The sequence below is a fragment of the Acanthochromis polyacanthus genome, chromosome 1 (assembly GCF_021347895.1).
Source record: "Acanthochromis polyacanthus isolate Apoly-LR-REF ecotype Palm Island chromosome 1, KAUST_Apoly_ChrSc, whole genome shotgun sequence".
Taxonomy (NCBI): Eukaryota; Metazoa; Chordata; class Actinopteri; family Pomacentridae; genus Acanthochromis; species Acanthochromis polyacanthus.
Genome location: NC_067113.1, coordinates 53664301 through 53686077, shown reverse-complemented (window position 1 = coordinate 53686077; position 21777 = coordinate 53664301). Strand labels below are relative to the sequence as shown.

The 21777-nt window shown below is 42.3% G+C and overlaps 1 long non-coding RNA gene across 1 annotated transcript in view; it reads left to right on the top strand.

Moving 5' to 3' along the window:
- LOC127536717 (uncharacterized) overlaps nt 1-21777 on the top strand; it is a 66843-nt gene that overhangs the window by 32356 nt on the left and 12710 nt on the right. The window lies entirely within an intron of this gene.

The following is a 21777-nucleotide window of genomic DNA, read 5'->3' as shown; positions in this document are numbered from 1 at the left end:
AGAAATTGATTAACTCATTGATTGAGTATATATCCTCATGGTATCGGTGTATCTGACTAGTTTTGTGATTTTTTTTCGTGCTCACCATCCTGCACCTTCCCCTGAGTTCTCATCATTTTTGCATGCAATCATTCACCAGCCATCAAACAGGCGGCAACAGATACAGCTCCATCTGCCCGATGTGAAGGACAAATCACGGGAGTGCGTTTGATTCATGTGCCCCCCGGTGAGAGAAGCTCCTGCCGTTCCACCGTTTATCCCCAAATCTTATCTGTGCCATAAGCTCCGGGGGTACCACTACTCCCTTCATACTCATCAGTTGCTGTGACATCTAATGGAAGGAAGCAAAGTGAGAGATCAGATTTGCTAATTAGGCCGATTTTAGAATGTTCATTCTAATCCGAGCTAACGTTGTGCCACACGCTCCAGCCAACAGCTAAATGACCTGTGCAGAGTATTAATTGCGATCTCTTAGTTACACATCTTAATTAACTCACACCTCGCCCTGCACCACCACATACCTGTTCCTTAGATAAGATTGTATTTATAGCTGAAAGCGCTTCTTTTGTACTGCTCATGTTTTCCAATTAATTGCTCGAGAGAGACACCCATCAGGAGTAATAAATATAACAGCAGGGAAGGGTTTACTCTGTCCTTAAGGATTATAATGAAATGTCTATGAATGGGTAGAAAAAAATTGATTTGGCTAATACAATAATTTTGCTCTTCATCTGTTCAATTAGTTTTCGACAAAGCATAAAAGAGACTCACATCAGAAAATGCAAAATATCTTTTGCATTCTGTGTCTTGTCAGAACACAGGAGGTGTAGTTGGTGAAGGAGTTCTATTGAATTTCTGTGAGGTTATTGTAGTAGAATGTTGCACCTTCAAATGTGTCTGGGCTGCAGAAGTTTTCTCACCAAAACTGGACTAATTACTCTAGTTGAGAGTTGGCAACGCATGAGCCAGATCATTTCAGATTTGGAAGATAATCAAAGGACCAAAGAGATTAAGAAGTCCCTCACCCAACCTAATTATTCCTGACAAAGACAAGCAAGATGAGGCTCTTAAAATTTGGAGCAGAACAACAGACTTATGCTGTGTGATTACAAAAGAGATGTTTCCACATGCAGCTCTGTCGACAGGTCAAGGCCTCTGTCAGAACAGAACGCGAGGTCTGGTATTCAGGATGACAGTCTGAGGTCCTCTCGATTTTTGTGATGGATCTGCGCTGTTCACTGAATGTTTAATCGCTCACCCACAGCGTGGCACAAAGTAGATGGATGATGCTCCTGCATTTTATTTAAGCCTCTGTTGTTAAATACCATTAACATTAATGGGTGTGTATACTAAAGTCTATGCTTCAAAATAATGAGACATATGGTGTTATGCTTTTATCATCTTCTGTCATATATATATATATATATGTATGTATATATATATATATATATATATGTGATGTTTCAACATTGGATGTTTATTTTAAACGTGTGCAAAATTTCAACTGATGAGATAAGCTTATGTTGTCCCAAAACATCCTGTTTAAAGAGATTTGTAGGCATTTAATGTATGGCAGCATGTAAAAAATGACGGTGCAGAGAGATTTGATGACAGCAGAAAAACATTTTACTTCCAATGTTAACTTTGTTATATCTCAATAGCAGAATTTTTCCAAATTTAGCCAGAATTTTAGCCTATTTCCTATATACAGTTTTTTTCACAAGAGATTTGTGATTAAAAGACTGAATCCACCATTACATCAGACAATAAGTAGGTAATATTTACTAAACAAAGACACTGGATGTTGATACTGATTCAGATTGAACTCGGTTCGCCAAGGTATGCAATGTATGCATCACCCCTCAGTGACTACGGAACCAACAGCCCGCACAGGAATACAGACAATACACAACTCACACAGGGGCGCCACGGTGAACTAGTCACAAATACCAAGCTCCTCGACTGAGAGCTTGGTTGTAGTTTTATACCCGTGTGTGGTGATTGCTGGGGCTCTTCTGGGAGGAGGAGGAGTCGTGGTGTTGGACCAATCGGATGTGTTGGGAGGCAGAGAGATCAAGGGCTGGAGTGCAGGTCTTCTACCTAAGGCCAAGATGGAATCCACCCAAAGAACAAGATGGCACACCATTACTTGTGGCCATAACAACAAAATAAAATGCTGTGGACAATCCTAGAGACGGTGATCTGTTTTAACACGAAAATTATTCATTCTTCAAATTTGAGAATATATATATTGATTCTGACTTTTTTCTCTCGAGCACAATGTGTCTGTCAGTGGAGGAACATATATCAGTTCAATAACTCTACTTCTAACAGCATCTTATTTAAGCACTATTGATTTATTCTGCCACTTTCCATAAAGCATTAAGCTCAGTGCATATCGTGTATCCCAAACCCACATGCACATCACAGCAAAGCAAAACTCAGTGCTTGACCTTGAGTCTTCTGTCCAGAGGGCAGACATTTTCCCATGACTCAAATAAAAGGGTTTGAGCAGAGAATATAAATGGGCTATAGGTATACCAGAGACACAGTGCTGTGGAACTGTTTCCAGGTCAAATGTCAAAGTTTTTGTTTGTTTGCTTTTTAACTTTGAATCATGCAAAACTCAAATGAAATTCCAAAATAAAAGCATAGAGCTGTAAATCAGCATAAAAGCATTTAAAGAAAATACCAGAATGGACTCTGAATTTGTTTGTTTTTATCAGATAAATATCACAATCTATCAAAAGATGGTGTTTTAATACCAAACTAAGCATTTCAGTACATTGTGTTCTTTATCTTGCGCTAAAGTTAGATTCCCGTCACCACACAGATTTTCCACATTGTTCTCTCTGTGATACCAGAGTCACTGTTCTCTCTCCTAATGCAATATCAGAGCTGTATTAAATTACAGCTGATGAAAACTGCTAGTAATTCAAATTAATAACATTCAGCTCGCGGAAGCGACAAGTTGGCTTTAACTGGGAAGCAGAAAGCAGAGAAAGGCATCAGATTTGTTAGTGCAGTTAGAACTGTCCTCAATTGTTTGTCAAAAATGCACCGAGAAAACGGCTGATATTGTTGGCATGTTTTGGAGAACGGATCAGATTTACATGAGAACTGTGAAAAAAAAAACCTTATAATGTAATTACACATATGACAAATACAGACTTGTTAAAATAATAACAAAATTGTTGATTTCCTCTGCATATTTGAACAAGCAAACACTTGAATCTCTTTGAAACTGAGCTCATAGATACACTCAATCAAATAGCACGTTGACATTTTGTTGTCATTTTCGCAATTTAGATACAAAAAACAGAGCAGCCCCATGGAAATGTTAAGTACCCCTCTACATTTATCACACCTTTAAATCCATTAAATTAGTTTCAAGATTTTCAAATTAGTGGTCACAGTTGGAACCTGTCTTATTTAAGCCTCTGACATCAATAGTCTGCTGTTCTTTGTTATTTAAGTGTATAGCGTCATCATGTGAAGATTTAAAAAGCTCAAGGTCCAACCATTTCACGCAAAAAGAAATTTGTAAGAACCCAAAAATGTAAGGTAGCTCTTGCAGCTGTTGGTGCCAAAGTGCTGTGTCTGTAATCAGGAATCACAAATTTGAGCTGCACAGATGATGTGTCAGAAAGGAGCCTTTGCTGTTCAAAAAGGGCATTCGAGCAAAACTACAGTTTGTCAATCGACATATAGGCAAAGACCAGGCTTTTTGCAACAACATGCTCCATACAGACATATCCAGGATAAAAGTGTTGTTTGATGCAGACCAAAGTCAACTGATCAGGAGCCTAGTGGTGGAAATGTGATAGTTTGGGGTTGCTTTGCTGTGCAGCTTGAAGTCATTGATTCAACCATGAATTCAGCATCATGTCAGAGAGTGCTTGAAGATAATGTGATACCATCTGTCTGTCTTGAAATTGTACCAGAAGTGGACCATTCAACAGGATAATGATCCTAAGCACATTAGCAAACCCACCCAGGAATGGCTCAAAAAGAAGTAATGGGAGGATATGGGAAAAGTCCAGATTTGAAACCCATTGAAATATGTTGGGAGATTTGGAACAGGCAGCACACACAACCAGAAAAACCTACAATCATGTTGCAACTGAAAGAGTTTGGAAGAGTGTTCAAAATTTCAGTAGGTCAATATCAGAGACTGGTGGACAGTTATCTAAAATGATTTCTGCATTACCAAGGGTGTATTTACTTTTTTCTGTGAATATTACATCTGTTGGTATTTCTGTTCAGTTAATGTTTGAAAAAGTATTCTCTCCTTGCAGTGGTGTTCACCTTTATTTGTATCAGTGATCTCAAATAGGAGCAAATGTTTGCTTGTTCCAATGTGTCAAAAATGCAACAGTTTCCACAGTGTTGTTCATGCTGTATCCAGAATAACAGAAATCATACGAAGGAGGATAACCTCCAACCACGCGCTCTTGGTGCAAACTTACAAATGTAGCTGAAAAATATCCACATTACACCCGTCGGGGCATTGGGGTTTCATGGTTCAAGAGATGCTGGCAAACATCACTCCTGCTTTTGTGTCCTTGAGCAAGACACCGAATCTCCACTGGGTCAGCTCTTGTATAGCTGAAGTTTGCCTCGCAAATTTCTGTGCAAGGACAACTGGAAAAAGGGCTTTCTCTGTAGGATCAATGAAATATCGCTTTATTTTTATGAACACTGCCCAAGGCTTTCACACTGGCAACTTGTTTTCAGAGTCAGCTGTAATGGAATGTTTGCTTGGCCGCTCACATTTCGCTCATGTGTAACAGCATGCTGTATGCATGGTAAAGTCCCCAATATTAAAGCTTTGGTCAATTTCCTCTCGCTTTAGACCCTTTGCGTTAAGAATGCATAAACCCACTGTTGTCAGCTCGCATTTACCAAGTACATAATTGTGAAAGACTTAGCAAGGCGTAGTGGAGAGTTAGAGGGCATGTAGAACTGTCTGTAAAAGCCGATCATTGCTTGGGGATGGCAACAGTTTTCTAATAGTAAAGTACAAAGCAACAGCCTTGGCAACTCTTTTTGATGTCGGGCCAGTTTTGGCCCACAGAGAGTGGTGTAGCAGTCATTTTCTGCTGCTACAAGTGAGCGCTGCACTGAGAGGGATAGTTTGTTTTTAAGGGAATTTGCTTGTTTTTCCAAATTCTCACTGTGTAGTAGACTCACGGTGTACTTTAAATAGTTGGGACGTGTTTTTAAAAAGTGGGGCTTCCTTTGCACAAGCCTGAAATGAACAGTCAGCTTTAACAAACTGTGTTATGTGGAATAATTGCAATCCTTGAAATACACCTCAAATTAATACCTTTCATGTGTTACATGGATGTTGACAAAGAAATATGAAGTAATTTATGCATGAACTAGCTTAATTGTCTTAATTGATCCCATTAGCATAAGTAGTTATGTTTAATGGTAATTATGGCTGCACATTAGGCAGCTCAAGAGCCCCTGTTACATTTTTGTGAGTCATAACTGTGAGATTCTGCCTTGTAGAAAGCAATTCTTTTTGGGATTATTCTCAGTGATACCTGAATTCAGAATAGATGGCAGTCGTGATGGTATTTTGAAGAGAAAGAGAGAATAATTAAGCTTTCTGAATACACGGGCAAGACTATAATAGGCATCTTTTTCAAGAAGCTTTTATCTTTGGGCTGCTTTTCTGTGCGTTTGGGCGCTCGTGTCATGCACACAAACGTGTGGGTGGATGTATGAGTGTGTGTGTCCCTGACTTTTTCTGTTCTTAATGCCAGTTTTCAAATTTGTGTTTTTATTTTCTGCACATCAGTCTGTAACTCAAGTTTTACAAATTGGCCTTGTCATTCAGACTTATTCCCTGTGTAGGCTCAAGCTGTATTCACAGTCATCACATATACACACGGTTAAATGTGTGTAGGTATGTGCATGTGTGCGAAAGAAAAGCAGTGTGCTGGTGTGTTGAAAAGAGGACTCCCTGTCCCTTCAGCGGATTGCGTCACTCCTGCTTAGACCCTATGTGAGCTCAATCCAAAGTGAGCGCTGCTGGCCCATTCTGCAGCCTCAGTTCCTCTGGTAAATGGCTGGCTGAGTGGCGGTAATTGCCTCCCGCCCTGCCAGTTCACGCTTTAAAAAGCCACAGAGAATGCAGTGCTGAGATTCAAACCATGGCTCCCATTAGATTACACTAAGCAAGGTGGGCTATCCCAACTGCCACCACACACCAGGCTCAGGCAGTCTGAGGCTCTGCAGACACCAAGGCAAGGTCATTTCCCAAAGACATGCAGAGTTCGGAGAGAGATGTTTGCTTATTTAAACAGAAAGGTCATTAGCAGGAGACGTAAAGGAGCTCTGACAAATGAAGTCAAGCCAAGTTAATGCTCCATTCTTGGAAAGAGGATAAGGTCGCTGAAAGAATATGAAAAAAATAAATGGAAAATTGCCCGTAACTGTATATCTCCATTTCCTCAATAAAAGGAGAGAGCTTCTCAACAAGAGCAGGCATCTTGAGATTGGAAGAAAATAAACAGCGGTATATTGCGTATATACACAGTATTTTTCTTTCATATGCCTCAAACTGCCAGCATATCCCAAACATCCCTCAGGCAACAACTCATTTGATTTTCAACCAATATTGTATTCTCAATATATGATGGTGCAATGCTTTTTTCTTGCAATTCTAGCTCAGACATCTGTTTGTATGGATGAACAGATGGGGCAGAATACTCGAGAGGGTCTTGGCTATTGAGAAAAATGCTTGCGTGACTTCCCATCCCCCTAACACTTTTGCTTTCTCAGTACATCTTGCCCTGGAGGACACAAGTGTATAACGGGCACATGCGACTATCCCACCTACAGTGTTAGACTGTAACACACACACACACACACACACACACACACACACACACACACACACACACACACACACTCTTTCATATATGCATATGTACGCACATGCATGCTTAAATGCATGGCCACACATACACAGGCCACAGGACACAGCTCACATGCTAGGCGGTGGCTCAAGGTCACATGTCAAGTATGTGTGAAAGCACACGTGCGTATGTCAGTATGGTTTCTTAATCCATGCAAAAAATGCGAGCACTTTCATGTGACAGGGGCGACAGACGAGAAGGTGTGTACATGGAGGGGAAGAACCTCGATGCAGCAAATACGAGGCATGCGTGATCCTGTTAATGTGCAAATCTGCCGCATGGAAGTGGCTGCTGATCAAGTGTCTTGAAGTAGACGAGGAATGGATTGAGTGTGTGTGTGTGTGTGTGTGTGTGTGTGTGTGTGTGTGTGTGTGTGTGTGTGTGTGTGTGTGTGTGTGTGTGTGTGTGTGTGTGTGTGTGTGTGTGTGTGTGTGTGTGTGTGTGTGTAGTCTCTGGAGATCCCCCCACCCCGCCTCGCCACTCCTCCCCCAACCAGCTCATCAAAGTAGCATATTAAAATGAGATGACTCACACTGATGATGACGCTGTGAGACCCACTGCAGTGTAGCAGAGGATAACATGTTTGTCTCATTCTCATCTCTCACTCACTCCTGCTCTCGTTTTTGATCAAATAAGGACACGGCATTTGTGCTAACTGGACTTGTGCATTCGTACAATCTCAGAAATTAGGATTGTCTAGTCACTTCTGATGCAGACGCGTCTTGTTTTGAGAGGAAAGAGCTGATGCCACACGTACCTGTTCCCTCCTGTCAGCGAGGCTTTACGCTGTGTCACCATCACCAGCATTGTATCTCTTATTCAGTTTGTGACAAACAATCTGGGCATTGATTACTTGCATCTGATCTGCTGGTGCCAGTTCTAATTGTGGTGGCAGCGTTAGCAGGCTGGCATCAGGCCCAACTCTAATATTTTGGGAAACATGCTTGTTTGCTGTCAACCTGGGTTTAGATGAGGAAATCAATACTGGTTTAATCCTGGTGCCATCAGCACAGACGCTTGTAGATTTTATTGTAACGAAGTAACCAGAAATGGAGGGAAAACTGTCAACCTCCAAAGAAATGAGTTTCCAGTGATTCCAAAGTTGTCTAACTTGTAGATAAATGTTGGCCTTTTTAGCCAGCAAACTGCATCCATTTATACCTCATAAAGTCAGCTGGGTATTGTTCAGAGTTTTGTGGGAAGAATAGTGACCTTTCTAACATTTTTACATCTGTCAAATGTACAATATACATTCTGTAAAGCTTAGAGGTTGCTGTAAGCCACTGGGGCTGGAAGAGTTTTGGGAAAGTATCTGCTTGCTATTTTTCTGAAGGTTATTTTGATTTGATTTGCAATAAAGTCAAACTTCAGTTCAGACTTTGCCCTGTAAAAGATTTAAAATGCAATGGGGCTCTACCACACAAGACACCATCACAAAAATAACTGTCACACATGCAGGACATGAATTTGTACAATTATTGCCGGTTAAACTCTGGGTCGCATAATGTGCATCCTCAATTATCACCTTTGCAATTTGCTAATTGTACTGCTTCAAGTTGTGATTAACATTTAAATCAATTAGCTGTTCAATCCTAGAAACTGACGGAGGTTTTAGTTTTGGTTTAGAAATGTTTTACACATGTTAGACCAATCTGTACTGCAAGAAATTTTCCAACTTAAAGCTGCTGTCCGGAGTTTCCGTTTGTTTTCAATCTATGTATCATTTTTTAACAAAGCTTAAATGTGTTAGTCTAGTTCGATACTATAATATAAAGTTAGAATAACGCGATATGAAAATTTATTCCTGAGCTCCGCCTTCCTCTCATAGACCCCCATGTTATTCCAAAAAGCGCCGGTTGCTGCCGACCAATCAAGTTCGAGCTTCAGCTTTGTCATGCTGTCAATCAACGGTTACGCGCACAGCAAGCAAGCCCATGCAGAGGTGGGCAAGCTACGCACTACGCAACCGCGCGCACATTTGTTTTGCTTGTGGAGGAGAGAGCATCAGGGCTCAGCAACTTCCAGAAAAGTTACCAATCCCACGGCTTGTCAGGCCAAGAGACTGCAGGACGTTTTTTGGCTTGGGGTGCTCGCGTCGCTCCCCGACCACGGCCTCCATAGCCCGCCTGACGGCTTCGTTTAGATGCCCGACCTCTGGAAGAAGATGTTGGGGCGTCTGGGACATACTCTTCGTCAGAGGAGTCATGCAATTCTGAACTCTAGATAGAAATAAATAAACAATGTAACACATATACACGCGTAAATGCACTAAGTTTGATAAACAACGTCATTGAGAGGGATACACGAGTGTAATCACATAATGAAACTTTACTAGTTCGTCCTAGCAGATTCATGTTATTTTGGTATTAGGACAAGTTAGACTCAATACAGCATTCTAATGTAATTCCTTTATTATTTACTAAATGTACTAAATGTAGAAGAGGGGAAAGCAGCACTCCGGGCACTCCTCTCATGTACTGCGCGCGTGCGCAAATAAAGGGGCGAAATCAGAGGGAGGGAGGGTGGGACCAACAGTGTTCTGGGAGACGCTGCGATTCAAACTCCGGACAGCAGCTTTAAATTCTGTTGAGAAAGCAAACAAGTATATTTGCTCCAAATGTCAGGTTTGCCTTTAACCGTGGCTCTCACTGCTGTGTTAAACACTGAAAGTAATCCAGCATTACGTAACAGCAGCTGCACGGCAGATGTTGTGACCTACTTGTCTATTCACTTGTGTGTCACACAAGTGATTGGTGTGGCTTTAGAGTAAGTATTTAATCAGATTTCCAGGTGAGATGACAGAGAGGTGACAAAGACAAATGATCTAATAACTGTGACCCTACAGCTAGTTGCATTCGGAACTAAAAATTTAAAAAATGATTTCTGGGTCATGGATGAAAGTTTTTTTTTTCCCCAAACTAGATTTAACTTTTCAACGGAAATGTTTGTGAGTAATACAACAAATTGTTTGACGGATACCTATTAAACATTTGATTACTCTGGGAAACCTCCAGCCGTCTCCAACCTGTCACCTTCTCATTTCCATGCCTGGCAGTGTCATGGCTGGCAGAATGCCAATCACGCACAAAACAAAACCTTCCTGATACAAAGTGAAAAATGTGCCTCTCAAAAGGGAAATTTATTATGCTTCCCTTGTGGTTTAAAAAAAGAAATAACAATGAAAAAAATAGCTGTCAAGATGTTGAGTGTGAAAGATTGCAAAAAAAGAAGGGCAATAACAATTTATTCTGGGAAAAGGTAAACAAAGCTTTGAGCACTTTTCTCCGCTCTCTTCAAAAAATCTACTTTATGACTGCTCCTTTTCCTAAATGATTTCTGATTATTGCCGCCAGCATCAGAAATCTATAGCGAATCAGTGACTTAAATGAAACCTTAACGACCTTTAGTGCCGAAGAGGACTCGGAAACCTTAACCAGCGATTCATGATGACGTACGCTGAGCACCGGAGTGAGTGCAGCCGTTCCACACTGATAGTACCGAATATATATGCCCTTGACATGACAAAGAGAGGTGGAAGGCTGAGAGTGGTCACATTGCATTAGCATCGAGCATGCTTGACTGGCTGACAGGGCAGTCTGACTGGAGCCCAGTGGTGGTAAAGGCAGTGGGCAGGAGGTGAGGGGTAGAGGGTCTGCCATGCTCGGGGCATTACACGGGACAGTCGGAAGGGGTCAGTCAGCAAAACCAAGCAGCCACCCATCAATAATTAAATCAGTCACAGTCAATATATTTTGGCATGGGCGCCTGAGCACTTTGATCACAACAGAAGACCCCATCAAAGAGGAGACAGTGCGCTGTTTGTTTGACAGAGAACTAGCCGCTACATGGATGCAGCGCCTGCACATCTCCTTCAGGAAATCCGCATTCATGTGTTTACACAAGCAGCTAACTCCCCCAGTTATCGTCCTTTTTCTCATTTCAGCACGAGAGTGTGCACAGCTAGCAGTCCATTGCTCTTTATGGAGAGGGTGGCTTTTCACCAGAGCTGTGTCAAATTAGATTAAGGGCTGCTTACTCGTTATTGACAGGAGCCGCTTGCAGTAATGACCCATAGTGAGAGAGTCATTTCCTTTGATGTTAAGAACACAGGCTACACTGGACATTTTCCTCAGCACTTCTCTTGAGGGGGAAAGAGCCTTTTGATGGCCATTACATTTTTTGTGAAATATTCCACATTGCGATGCTTGCTCCGAGTCGAACCAACTTTGATCTAAAAAGCACTTGTCTGATGTGTTTGAATTCCCCCACCTCATTCCTTTTCTTTGGCCCACCCTAAAGTCAGTTGACAGGGAGGTTAGATTTCATAAGGCCACTGGGAGTGTGTGTCTGTGTTTTATTTGTTTGAGTTGGAAAGATGACAGAAGTCACATTTAATTACGAGGTTCTTGTGCCAGCTGAGGAGATAAGGGGGTATGCTGTGAATGCAGGATGCATGATCGTAGTTTGTTCTCTTCTGTGTTCCAAAAGAAAAATGCATTTGACCATTGGACTTGTGTGTAAAGGCTTCTCATTTCTGCTCGAGCATTGTTTCTCACACCGTCTGCAGCTTGTGCCTGTGCATGTGTGTGCATGAATGCATTATGTTTACATTTATCTCTTTGCACACTTGCTTCAATTTGCGCTGTGCATTTCGGATTGTGGACCATTCCAGAACCCCAGAGCTGTGCAGCCACCCTGTGCAAACAGCAGGGTGCACAATGTGATGCTAAAGAGGAAGCTCGTGTGCAGCGCTGTGTGATTAACGCTAGCCAGACTGCCAGAGAAAGAGGAGGCAGCTATCTTCCTCTGATTATCTGTTACGCATTGAGAGTGCACTTTTAGAACGTACCAGTCCACTATTCCATTAGGAGCCAAGTTGGACAAGTGCTAAGCCATTTTCATGCTGTTGTAAAAGTCCTGTTCACATCAGACCTACAGAGAAAATAGCGCTTTGTGAGATCTCAATTGGTCCTGGCAGTTGGGCAGAAGAAGTAGTTGCTAATCAAGGTCCAGCATCCAGAGCTGACAGTATGTTTTACTGCCGGCGACAGCCTGAGCTGCTGTACAACCTTGGTACTGTACGTCTTTGCAGCTGTAGGTTTAAAAGTGAGATTTGAGATAATCTCCCCTGCCCAACGACTTTGAGTCTGAATCTTGTGTCATCTCTTCATCTCGGTCAGTATGTTACCGCTGACCTTTACTGGGCAGGTGTGATGGTAATATTTCTCATGGCACAGCGGTAGCATTTTGCATGATTTATTTGTGTACGAATAATACAAGTCTCCTTTGTCCCTTAAGAGAATCCATAAGGTTTTGTCCCACAGGAATTTTAAATTGGCGCTGTTTATGTCCCAGCCAGCATGTTGTGTACAACTACCATAGCGAGTGGCAAATGGCAATTAGTAGATGCTTCCAGGATTATGTAATCATCTGCTCCACTGACTGCTGCTGGGTGTGGCCTGTGTTGTTTTCTGTAGTCACTGACCCACTTACAAATAATATCGTGTTGGCTTCAAGTGCTCGTCTCATATTGTTTTGTTCCTCCTTTATATTTAGCAGCAAATGAAAATTCTTAGAAGTCTCGAAAAACTGTACACAATCGCTTATTTCAAACATGACTTCTGGCAGTGTTACACTGAACAAGTTTCCTTTGTGTAGTCTGAGGTGGAAAACTGCAGAAATAGAAAAAAAAAACAGTCGATTTCAGCTATAGAACAAACGACCTCGCCCTGTTTTTCGCCCCCAAGCTTCTATAGCTATATCCGGCTGTAGGTACTCAGTTCAAAGCAATCTGGCAGGTGGAGTTAGAAAAGAGCACAATGTTGTCAAACAGAAATCAGATTTGCTCCACTCTCCATTAGCCTTAGCCCCTTCACTCTCCCCCCTGGAGATCACATTAAATGACATCTGCTATCATCAGGATAACCTGTGTCAGCTCCGTGACACGACTGCAGATGCTGGGCTACAGATTGGGAGGGGATGGAGAGAGGAGAATGGAGATAAAGGCGATACAGCTAGCTTAAGACTTCTCACACTTACATTAGAGCTTGTTAGATCTGTCCCAGGATATAATTAACATATAAATCGAAGCTGGTTCATAAACCAGCCATGGTACAGTTTATAACACTGGGAAGATTGAAAAGACGGATGTATTCAGGGTGTATAGCTCCAGCTGCAGCTCATATCACCACTCTAATAAGGTGGTGTAGGACATGGAAAATGAGATCAGAAATCATGCATGTTTCACAGGAGCATTTCAGGGAAATGTGGTGGGTTTCCAATGCCAGGTTTAGTCTGATAAGGGAGTCCACTGACTGACAGCAGACCGAACAGTTGTCAAAAGTAGCGATGCATGACCTGGCACAGGAGCATCAGCCAGAATCAAATAGCTCTCCTTATCTTCTGACAGTACCATTTGGAAAGCTCACACTCTACATTCTATCTGCCTCTCTTTCTCGCTTTTTCATTGCTTTCACCCCTCCCCTTTCCTCTTGGCAGTGCAAATGGGCCACTTCTGTTCACTTGGTAATGAGAAGATGGGTCTTTTTGTCACAGCGCTTCTTCAGCCTCCACTTCGTTTTAAGCGGCTCCCTTTTGTTGCCTTTTGAACATCTGTTTCTGTCTTTTTGTGCCTCTCAAAGCACTGTTTATCTCATGCCACCTCCTTAACAGCAATCACTATCTAGCCAAGCAGGTTTTATTTATGTGATGCTTTATAAAGATTGAACTTGACTACCTTTGAAACATGTAAGCATTGTGTTTCTGAAGCTGTCTTTGTGCAGTCCCCCTTGCAGCTACTAATTGTAGTTATTGTGGATCGTACTCACACTTTGTGGCTCTCCACTGGATATAACGCTACCTCCAGGCTTCTGTCCAAGACGCTCCCATTGAGTACTAATCATCTGGCAGAATGTGAATTCTGCTTTTCTGGAGGAAATCATTAAAAAGACTCACTAAAAAAGCCTCCAAATAGCCAGGGCCCAGACATTGTTGGACTGAGGCGTCTGCACAAGCGCCTGATTAAAAAAGAAGCATGGGCATTAATTGGCCAGCTGATGTTAGGTTGTCAGCAATAGCTGATGGCTCATTATGCTGCTGGAGTAGAATAGGAGGAGGATGAGAGATGAGCACGCCCCCTCACACATTCCATTTTGGCCATCCTTAAACCAAGCACACACTGTAATTTCAGCATCAACACATCACTCAAAGGGTCTGGGATATAAGATAGATAAAATCTGTAATTCCCATAGATACAAGCTTGGTGGTTGCTGCGCGAGAGAGATGGGTATGATTGTGCATGTGCGTCAGTTTGTTTGTGAAACAGGGATTCATGGGGACAGTTTGCTTGGCTAATGGGGTTGGCGGGCAGCACAGTGCTCTCTCAGGCGAACAGCTAATTAGCAAGAGCAGATGAGAACATGGTGACTGTGTGTCCAGGACCCAAAGACACTCGGCTCCACCAACCACCGTCGCCCTGCTTCCCCTCTGCCCAATCAGAAGCCCTTCGCTGATATCTCCCTTCCTTATTTAGTGTCCACTCAGCCAATCACTGACACCTTAACCTTGAACAGACTCTCCCGCCTTTCCAGCGAAGCTTCCATTTACCATGGCAACAACATGTGTCAAATTGCTACTCAGCCCAGAGGGGATCTCACAAAAACAGAATCCATTAGGTTCAGGGTCATTTAACGTTCACATTCCCTATTGCCACTGCAGATGAACAATTGGAATGTGAGGACTGTCCTTGAAATGAATTTGAGATTTTTTTTGTGCAATAAGTGAGGATGTAGGAGAACAATGGCTGAATCTCTATGGCAGCACATGGCCATGATGTACGCAGTTCTTTCATATTCGGGATGAAGAAGACCTTGTAGCACTTGGCATGACAATTCCTCCCATTTACCTCTTGGCTTCTGCCTTTCACCAAAACTGATTATCCTTAATAAACCAAAATCTTGTGTCACTGAATATCACTTAGCTCTGACTGCCACTCTTTAAATTACTGCTTAAGGAAACACAGCATTTGTAATTGTAATACTGGTGCACTACAGAGAAGGTGGGTCACATCTCAACATCTTTCAGACCGTGATTACACTGACACGAGCAAAAAGGTGGAATATATCTCATATTTCTTGGGTAACCATGGCAATGAGTGCTGTCTCTATGAGAGACTGAACAGTTTTCACAGACCAGCGCCTGCTGCAGTCACTGCTTCTTGCAAAACAGAATGATTCAAGTACGATAATTGTCTTTGCTGTATGTGAAAAGATCTTTGTCAAAGAGATGAAGAGTCTTACGTATTATTTAAATACTGTCTGTGCATCGTGAAGATTGCTGCTGAAAGTTGTATTTTTCTTCCCTCTTTTGAATCACAGCATTTCTGTGACAGTGACCACACTGACAGACATGGTATGGCTGAAGATTGCACACAAGACCTCGGCTTTAACAGCTCATTTATCATTCATCTGAGGTTGGCCCAAGCCTGCCAGAAAATACAGGGGAATGAGATTTCCTTGGCCTCCTGGCAAGCTATCTAGGTGCATGCACAAGTCACAGTCAGCCTTGCAGCGTTAACGGCCCCATATTTATCCTCTTTCAGATATGAACACAGCTCATCATGACACCTTCTACTGTGGAATTCACTTGGACATTGAGCTAGCATCCCCCAGTTTTGGTGTATTTTTAGGCGAGTACACATGAAACTTGTAATCTGAAGCAGGAATCTGCCCATTTTCCCTCCATTCTAAAGATAGCGGATGATGGAGGGCCAGTGCATGCTATGACTTACCACGTTACTGGGGATTCTGCTGTTAAGTTTGATGTGCCGTCATGCTCTGAAATAATGAAATATGTCCAATATCATATTCATCTTGAACCATCCTCTGTGCAGCATGCTCATCTGGACTGGGATCCCATCATTACATTCTTGCCTGTTCCTAGGTCTGCTCGTTTCTGTATCCCTCTCATCTTTTTTACCATCGCAGTAAAGAGAGCATAGTTGAGAAGTCTAGAGTACCCACTGTCCCGTGAAAAGAACTTTGATTCTGAACCAAATCTCAAAAATATCTCTGTCCGTAGTGGCTACCTTTCATTGCTACTTGTGAGTTAGTTAAGAAACTTCTGTGTGAGGAAGTTCTGATAACAGATATGGAAGAGTGGTGGCCTACTCGTATATCTAGGAGGCGATATATACTTTAAAAGTATAAACATAAGACAGCCTCATTTCAACCCTGGTAAACAAAGCAGAGTACATGTCAGACATTCCACAACAGGGATCGCAGACACTTAGGGGACACACAGCACAGCAATCGGTGTCACACACACACACACACACACACACACACACACACACACACACACACACACACACACACACACACACACACACACACACACACACACACAAAATGAGCCATACTGTTCTCACACAGCATGCATACTGTACACTACATCTATATATAAAATCAGCAGATATTCTGATGTATATTTCAGCAGTAAGGGGTTCTTGATGGTAACTCCCACAGCACAGCGGTCAAAGCAGTTCAACAATGTATCACCCAGCATGTCATCCAATCATGAAGCCGGATTTTCCCTTCCCTCCTGCACACACACTACAGGGTAAGAATCAGAGCAGCTTCATTCTCCCTGAAGACAGACAGAGAGAGATGCACATCTATTATACATGGTATATGTGGTTATGTGGAATGAACCGGCCGCAGCAAATTGGGCACATTTTGCTCTGACGTTAGCCGGTCTCCGAGGGGAGCCAATTACTACGTCTCTCCTCCTGAGCAGGGCCAAAATAACCGAAATTTCCCCACCTTCCCTGAGCGCAGACAAGGAGCAGTGAAGAAAATCTGCACTCCCTCGTTTCCCATTCGGTTAGCCCTAAAGACACTCGCTGAAATCACACATCCCCTGCATTCATTACCTGCTAATGACTCTCCATCCCTCAGAGACCACGTAGCAAGAGGAGAGCAAAGGGGAGGGGAGGGCTTACAGGTAAAAGAAGCATAGATGGAAGAATGATGCCGAGGTACATCATCACAGAAAGACGGATGTGTCCCAGGAGCAGGCGATTTCCAGACTGGAACACTGAACATTGGAGACATGGAAATATCTGATACGGCTGGTTACTCTCTGTCGGCTGGTGGCCGAGGAGTGTCCAGAGCAGCCTGGCACAGAAAGCTGAACTGCCCACACACCTGTGCTGACCTTCACCTTGAGTGGGAAACACAGCAAGCAGGTGCTTAGCTTAATGTTTCGAATCAGTGGAATTTTATATGTAATTAGACTGAATGTGGCTTGAATTTGCCAACCAGTTTTACCACCTATATGGAAAGAAATCTTCCATCTGTTGCTTTTTGCTTCAGCTGGACTTGTAGCCTTTAATATAAATTCACAGTGAACCATTTTAGCCTCTTTTGGAAACAGTGATTCTATAAAATGTTTCTTTATGTTTCAGCAAATGGGACCTGAAAGACCTCAAAGATAAGCCATGTCTGTACATAATAGTGTGGTTCATCCTAACAGTGTGGATTGTGACCACACCATTAGTAATACTCTCCTAACAGCGAATATACTGAAGGTTTGGAGATGTATAATTAGGCCTTATGTCTGCACTCTTATCCTGGTGAACTGTATTCTTTTTCTGCCTGTTGGATTTTAATTCTAAGTGTGTTCAGTACTGTGACATGGGGGCCAACCGCTGCTCATATCAATTATTTAGTCTCTCGTTTTTATATTCCAAACAAAAGAGCATTGTAGGTGCATGAGGGTATTAAATCAGTCTCGTCAGTCTCATGAAATATACTAAACTATCAGTTTGAAACTCAGATGAATAATGGAATTAATAACTACAACTAAACCGTATCAATAGTTAGTAAAGGCTAAAAGGTTTGGGAGTTCTGAGAGTAGAAGTCCCAACCCCACCCCCACCCCCACCCCCCCAACCCCATCGAATGCAGCGATTTGTGAGCAGTGATCATAGACTGTATTTAAAAGATGGAGATAGCCAGTGTAGCGTCACCCACTGGTTTGTGATTTTGAAACCTTCCCCTTATCTCATTCCATGCATTCTACATCCTCGAATCCTTTCTTCAACTCTTTCCTCTCCTCATATCTTGGACCCACCTACCAGAGATACGAGCGGAGAAGGTGATATCTTCGCCTTAAAGCAACGTCAATTACATATGAGGTGTTGCAGAGCTGTATCACCTGTCCATATTTTTGGTGCAGACATGGTTTGTATATTCCAGCTGTCTCGCAGGTGCAGAAAATACTTATCCTAAAGCATACACTGTGTTATCGTCTATTTTACTCTAAATAGAACCGAAATACATCTTATGCTGTACTGAAGGAGACCAAAAGTGTTTGGGATAGCGTTTATTCAGGTAACAGACCAAATGAAAAGTAGGATTGTTTTCTCTCAGACTTCTATACAACCAGATTTCTTTTTGCAACCAGATAAGTCGCCCCCTGCTGGCTGTTGTAGGAATGTAGGTTTAAGCCTTTTCTGCATGGGCTTCACTTTCCATGCCCAGGGACTATGTCTACATTTCATATACTGTCTGTGGTTCTGATGGGGAAAGTCTGAGGATATTAGTCACTCTTATTTTCTCAGACTTAAAAGTTGGGTGCCAACTTGCTTTGTTGTTCCTGCTGCATGTAAAATTAGCTGGAAATTTACTCTCTGAGTTATGCAGTAAGAAAGAAGTTCGATGCATTTTCCCTGAGCAGACTACATGGTGGAGGAGATATCTGTGCAGAGGTCAGATAATATAGGTGTAAAAAGAGGTAAGATGGAGAAGAATAGTATAGGGTTAGCTGGGGTTTTCTTGAACAGGTCAGTCAATGAACTAACATTTGAGTTCAGATTCGAACTAGTGGCCTTACATCGGGTCATACTTTTGTGGTTAGCGATGAACATTAAGGCTGCCTTGTCTGTTTACAAAATGAAACATTATTGTATCTTGTTTATTAGAAAATTATCTGAAGACCGTAGGATGCTGAGCTGCGTAGAATATCTTAAATGTACTAAAAACAATCAAGGATGTGCCCACGTGTGTCCATAAAGACCCCTTATTACACCCTTTTTTTAAAAATGTATGGATATCGTACATATCCCCAGAATGCTTCTTTGACATTCAGCTCAGATGACCATAGAGATCACTCACTCTACTACATCTTTTGTAACCCGTGGTTGTAGTCCATTTCTGAACAGGATGCCTTAACTTTAGACCCAGCTGAGCAGTTGCTGTCCACAGTCCCTTTCAAAAGAAGGCTTGTATCAGCTGTAAGGACACAGTGAGAGGGACACTATGCTGTTGTACTCTGTTCAGTAAGTGTCAGAGGAGCAGCACGGCTGACCACATGACAGCTGGAATGGATGTAAATAAGTGTGTGAGATTAAGTTATTCCACCACTATATAATATCTCACTGAGTGACTATTTAACATGGAAATGTGGCTGAATTCACAGCACAGCCATTGTCTTTAACTTATTGTGTATAGTGAGTTTGTTTCAGTGATAAAATCAGTATTTTAGTGGTACAGAGAAGCCGTTTGGAAATGGCTCTAAAGCAAATGCTGGTCAACATGTAGTGCTAACAGGCTATGTGTTAGACACTATTTCATACTCGCTCTTTTGAACAGAAACAGAATTATAGGAAAATTGAAAACAACTTTATTGGGAATCCAGCTGCATTAAAATACAGTATATGTGAGCACAGAGAGCAGGAGAGAAGCAAACAGATGTAAACACCAGACGAGTTTAGGTGAGGAAAAACACAGTAACCCACAATCCATCCATCCATTATCTATACACCACTTAATCCTCATTTGGGTCACAGGGGAGGGGTGTATCTTCTAGCTATGAGGCAACAGTGCTATCTAAACTAATGTGCACCCTACAACCCACCAAGTCCGTCTTTATTGGTTTTAAAATCACCCATAAAGTTTCCGTCATCACTCAGTATCTCTCAGCTTTACAATTTCCACACTGCTCTGAGCTAATGGGAAAAGCTGCACAACTGTGCTAACATTAGGGATTTACCTGTAGTTGTGCAGACATTGCCATCAAAATTTCTCAAATATTCAGTGCTCCTCTGTTTTTTGAGCAGAAGCAGATCCTCCAGTGAGGAAGTGAAACTGGCAAGGCAGCTGTTCGAATTGTAATTGCAGTGAGTGTTCAGAGTTATGGTAAATCTGTAGCTTGATGATTATTTGTTAGGTTGTTGCTAGAGGTACGGACCCGTACCCGTAGCCTGTGGACTACGGATACGGCACTTGCCATTTGCCAATCAGATACGCGAGATCTGGTCACGTGACTCCCGGTAGACGCTAGCGGTACGGACCCGTTGCATCGGTACTACAGGTACGGACCCTAAACCTAACCTAACACTCACCCTAACCTTAACCTTTGCTTACCTTTCAACAGTTTGCAGTGGTTAGCAGCTTCTTGACTCGCGAGACTCGCGTACGGGTCCGTATCTGTCTGGCAAATGGAAAGTGCCGTGTACGGGTCCGTATCTGTAGACACTACCTATTTGTTATGCAGATTTTACGTGGAAACTGGATAAAATTGTTAGTTGCCTATAAAGCTGGGAGGCTATATTGGTGGAATGGAAGAAAGCGGCTTTGTGTTTTTACTGGTTTCAATTTACACCTCCAGGTTTATAAAACATACAAAGCCCAATTCCAATGCACTTTCAGTATATGGAACTTTTCAAAAGGAAAGAAGCCAGCAAAGCCATTGTTTCCTCTGTTGTTTTTCAATGGTAAACTGAAAAGAAGGTCTTTACGAACCTTAACACAGACTGCATTGTTAACTAAAAGCCATGCAAGCTCTTCTTTTCTTCGTGAGCAGAAATGAAACATCGCCGTTACTCTCCATTCTGTGAAAAGTATGAGCCACTTGCTCACAATTATTGCTAAAGTCCAACCCTACAGAAGGCTGAATTATCGCCATGGCATTCCTGTACCATCAAATGAGTGTGTTTAGAGAGCAAAATGGTCTTTTTGGTGGGGTTGACTCACACCCTGTTCCCTACAGCAGGAGATAAGGTGGGTGTTCACTGCGACATGATGAAATGATTGTATCTTTTCTGTAAGAGGTCTGCAGGGTGACTCAGAGAGACATATGAACATTTATTCTCCCTCTGACTGACTACCTTTCTTTCTTTCTTTGTGCTCACTGCTCACACTGAGAAGGAGTGTACATTTGCGACTGTGTGAGCTCAACGCAGACAAAGTGTATCTTTAAATCACCCCGTGGACATTGTACACACTCAGTATGTGTGTGCGTGTGTGTGTGTGGTTTAGAACTGTGGGCATCTCCAGACTGGAAAGTTTGCCCCTGGGCTTCTCTGTGTCCACTGTCATTCACTGAGCTCAAACCTCTGAGGACTGAGACTCTTCTGCCACTCAGACCTCTTCACTACAGAATCCTCAGCTGATAAACTGCTTCCTTTGTGAGCCTTTTTTCTGAAATCACAATCAAGTCTGAAGACAGCATCCTACACATTTTCACATTCCTGTGCCACGTTTGTGTCGCTGAAACGTGCTGTCTCTGCTCTCTTCCACTTTCTAAAGCCATTTTTGTCATTTATGTCTAGCTTTTGTCATTTCGACACAGGTCTTAGTTCCCCTCATGTTAATTACAGTTTCATTCACACATTACAGGACATATTAAGAAAGAGCCACATTTCTGTGCATGAGAAGTGCTTCAGAGTGTTAGAAAGTAATGATATAAAGGAACAAGAGCCTGTTCTGTTCTATTACCAGCTAAATTAGTGAAGGATTTTACACTTATTTTGACAATAAGACCTTAATTAATGACTCTCTTT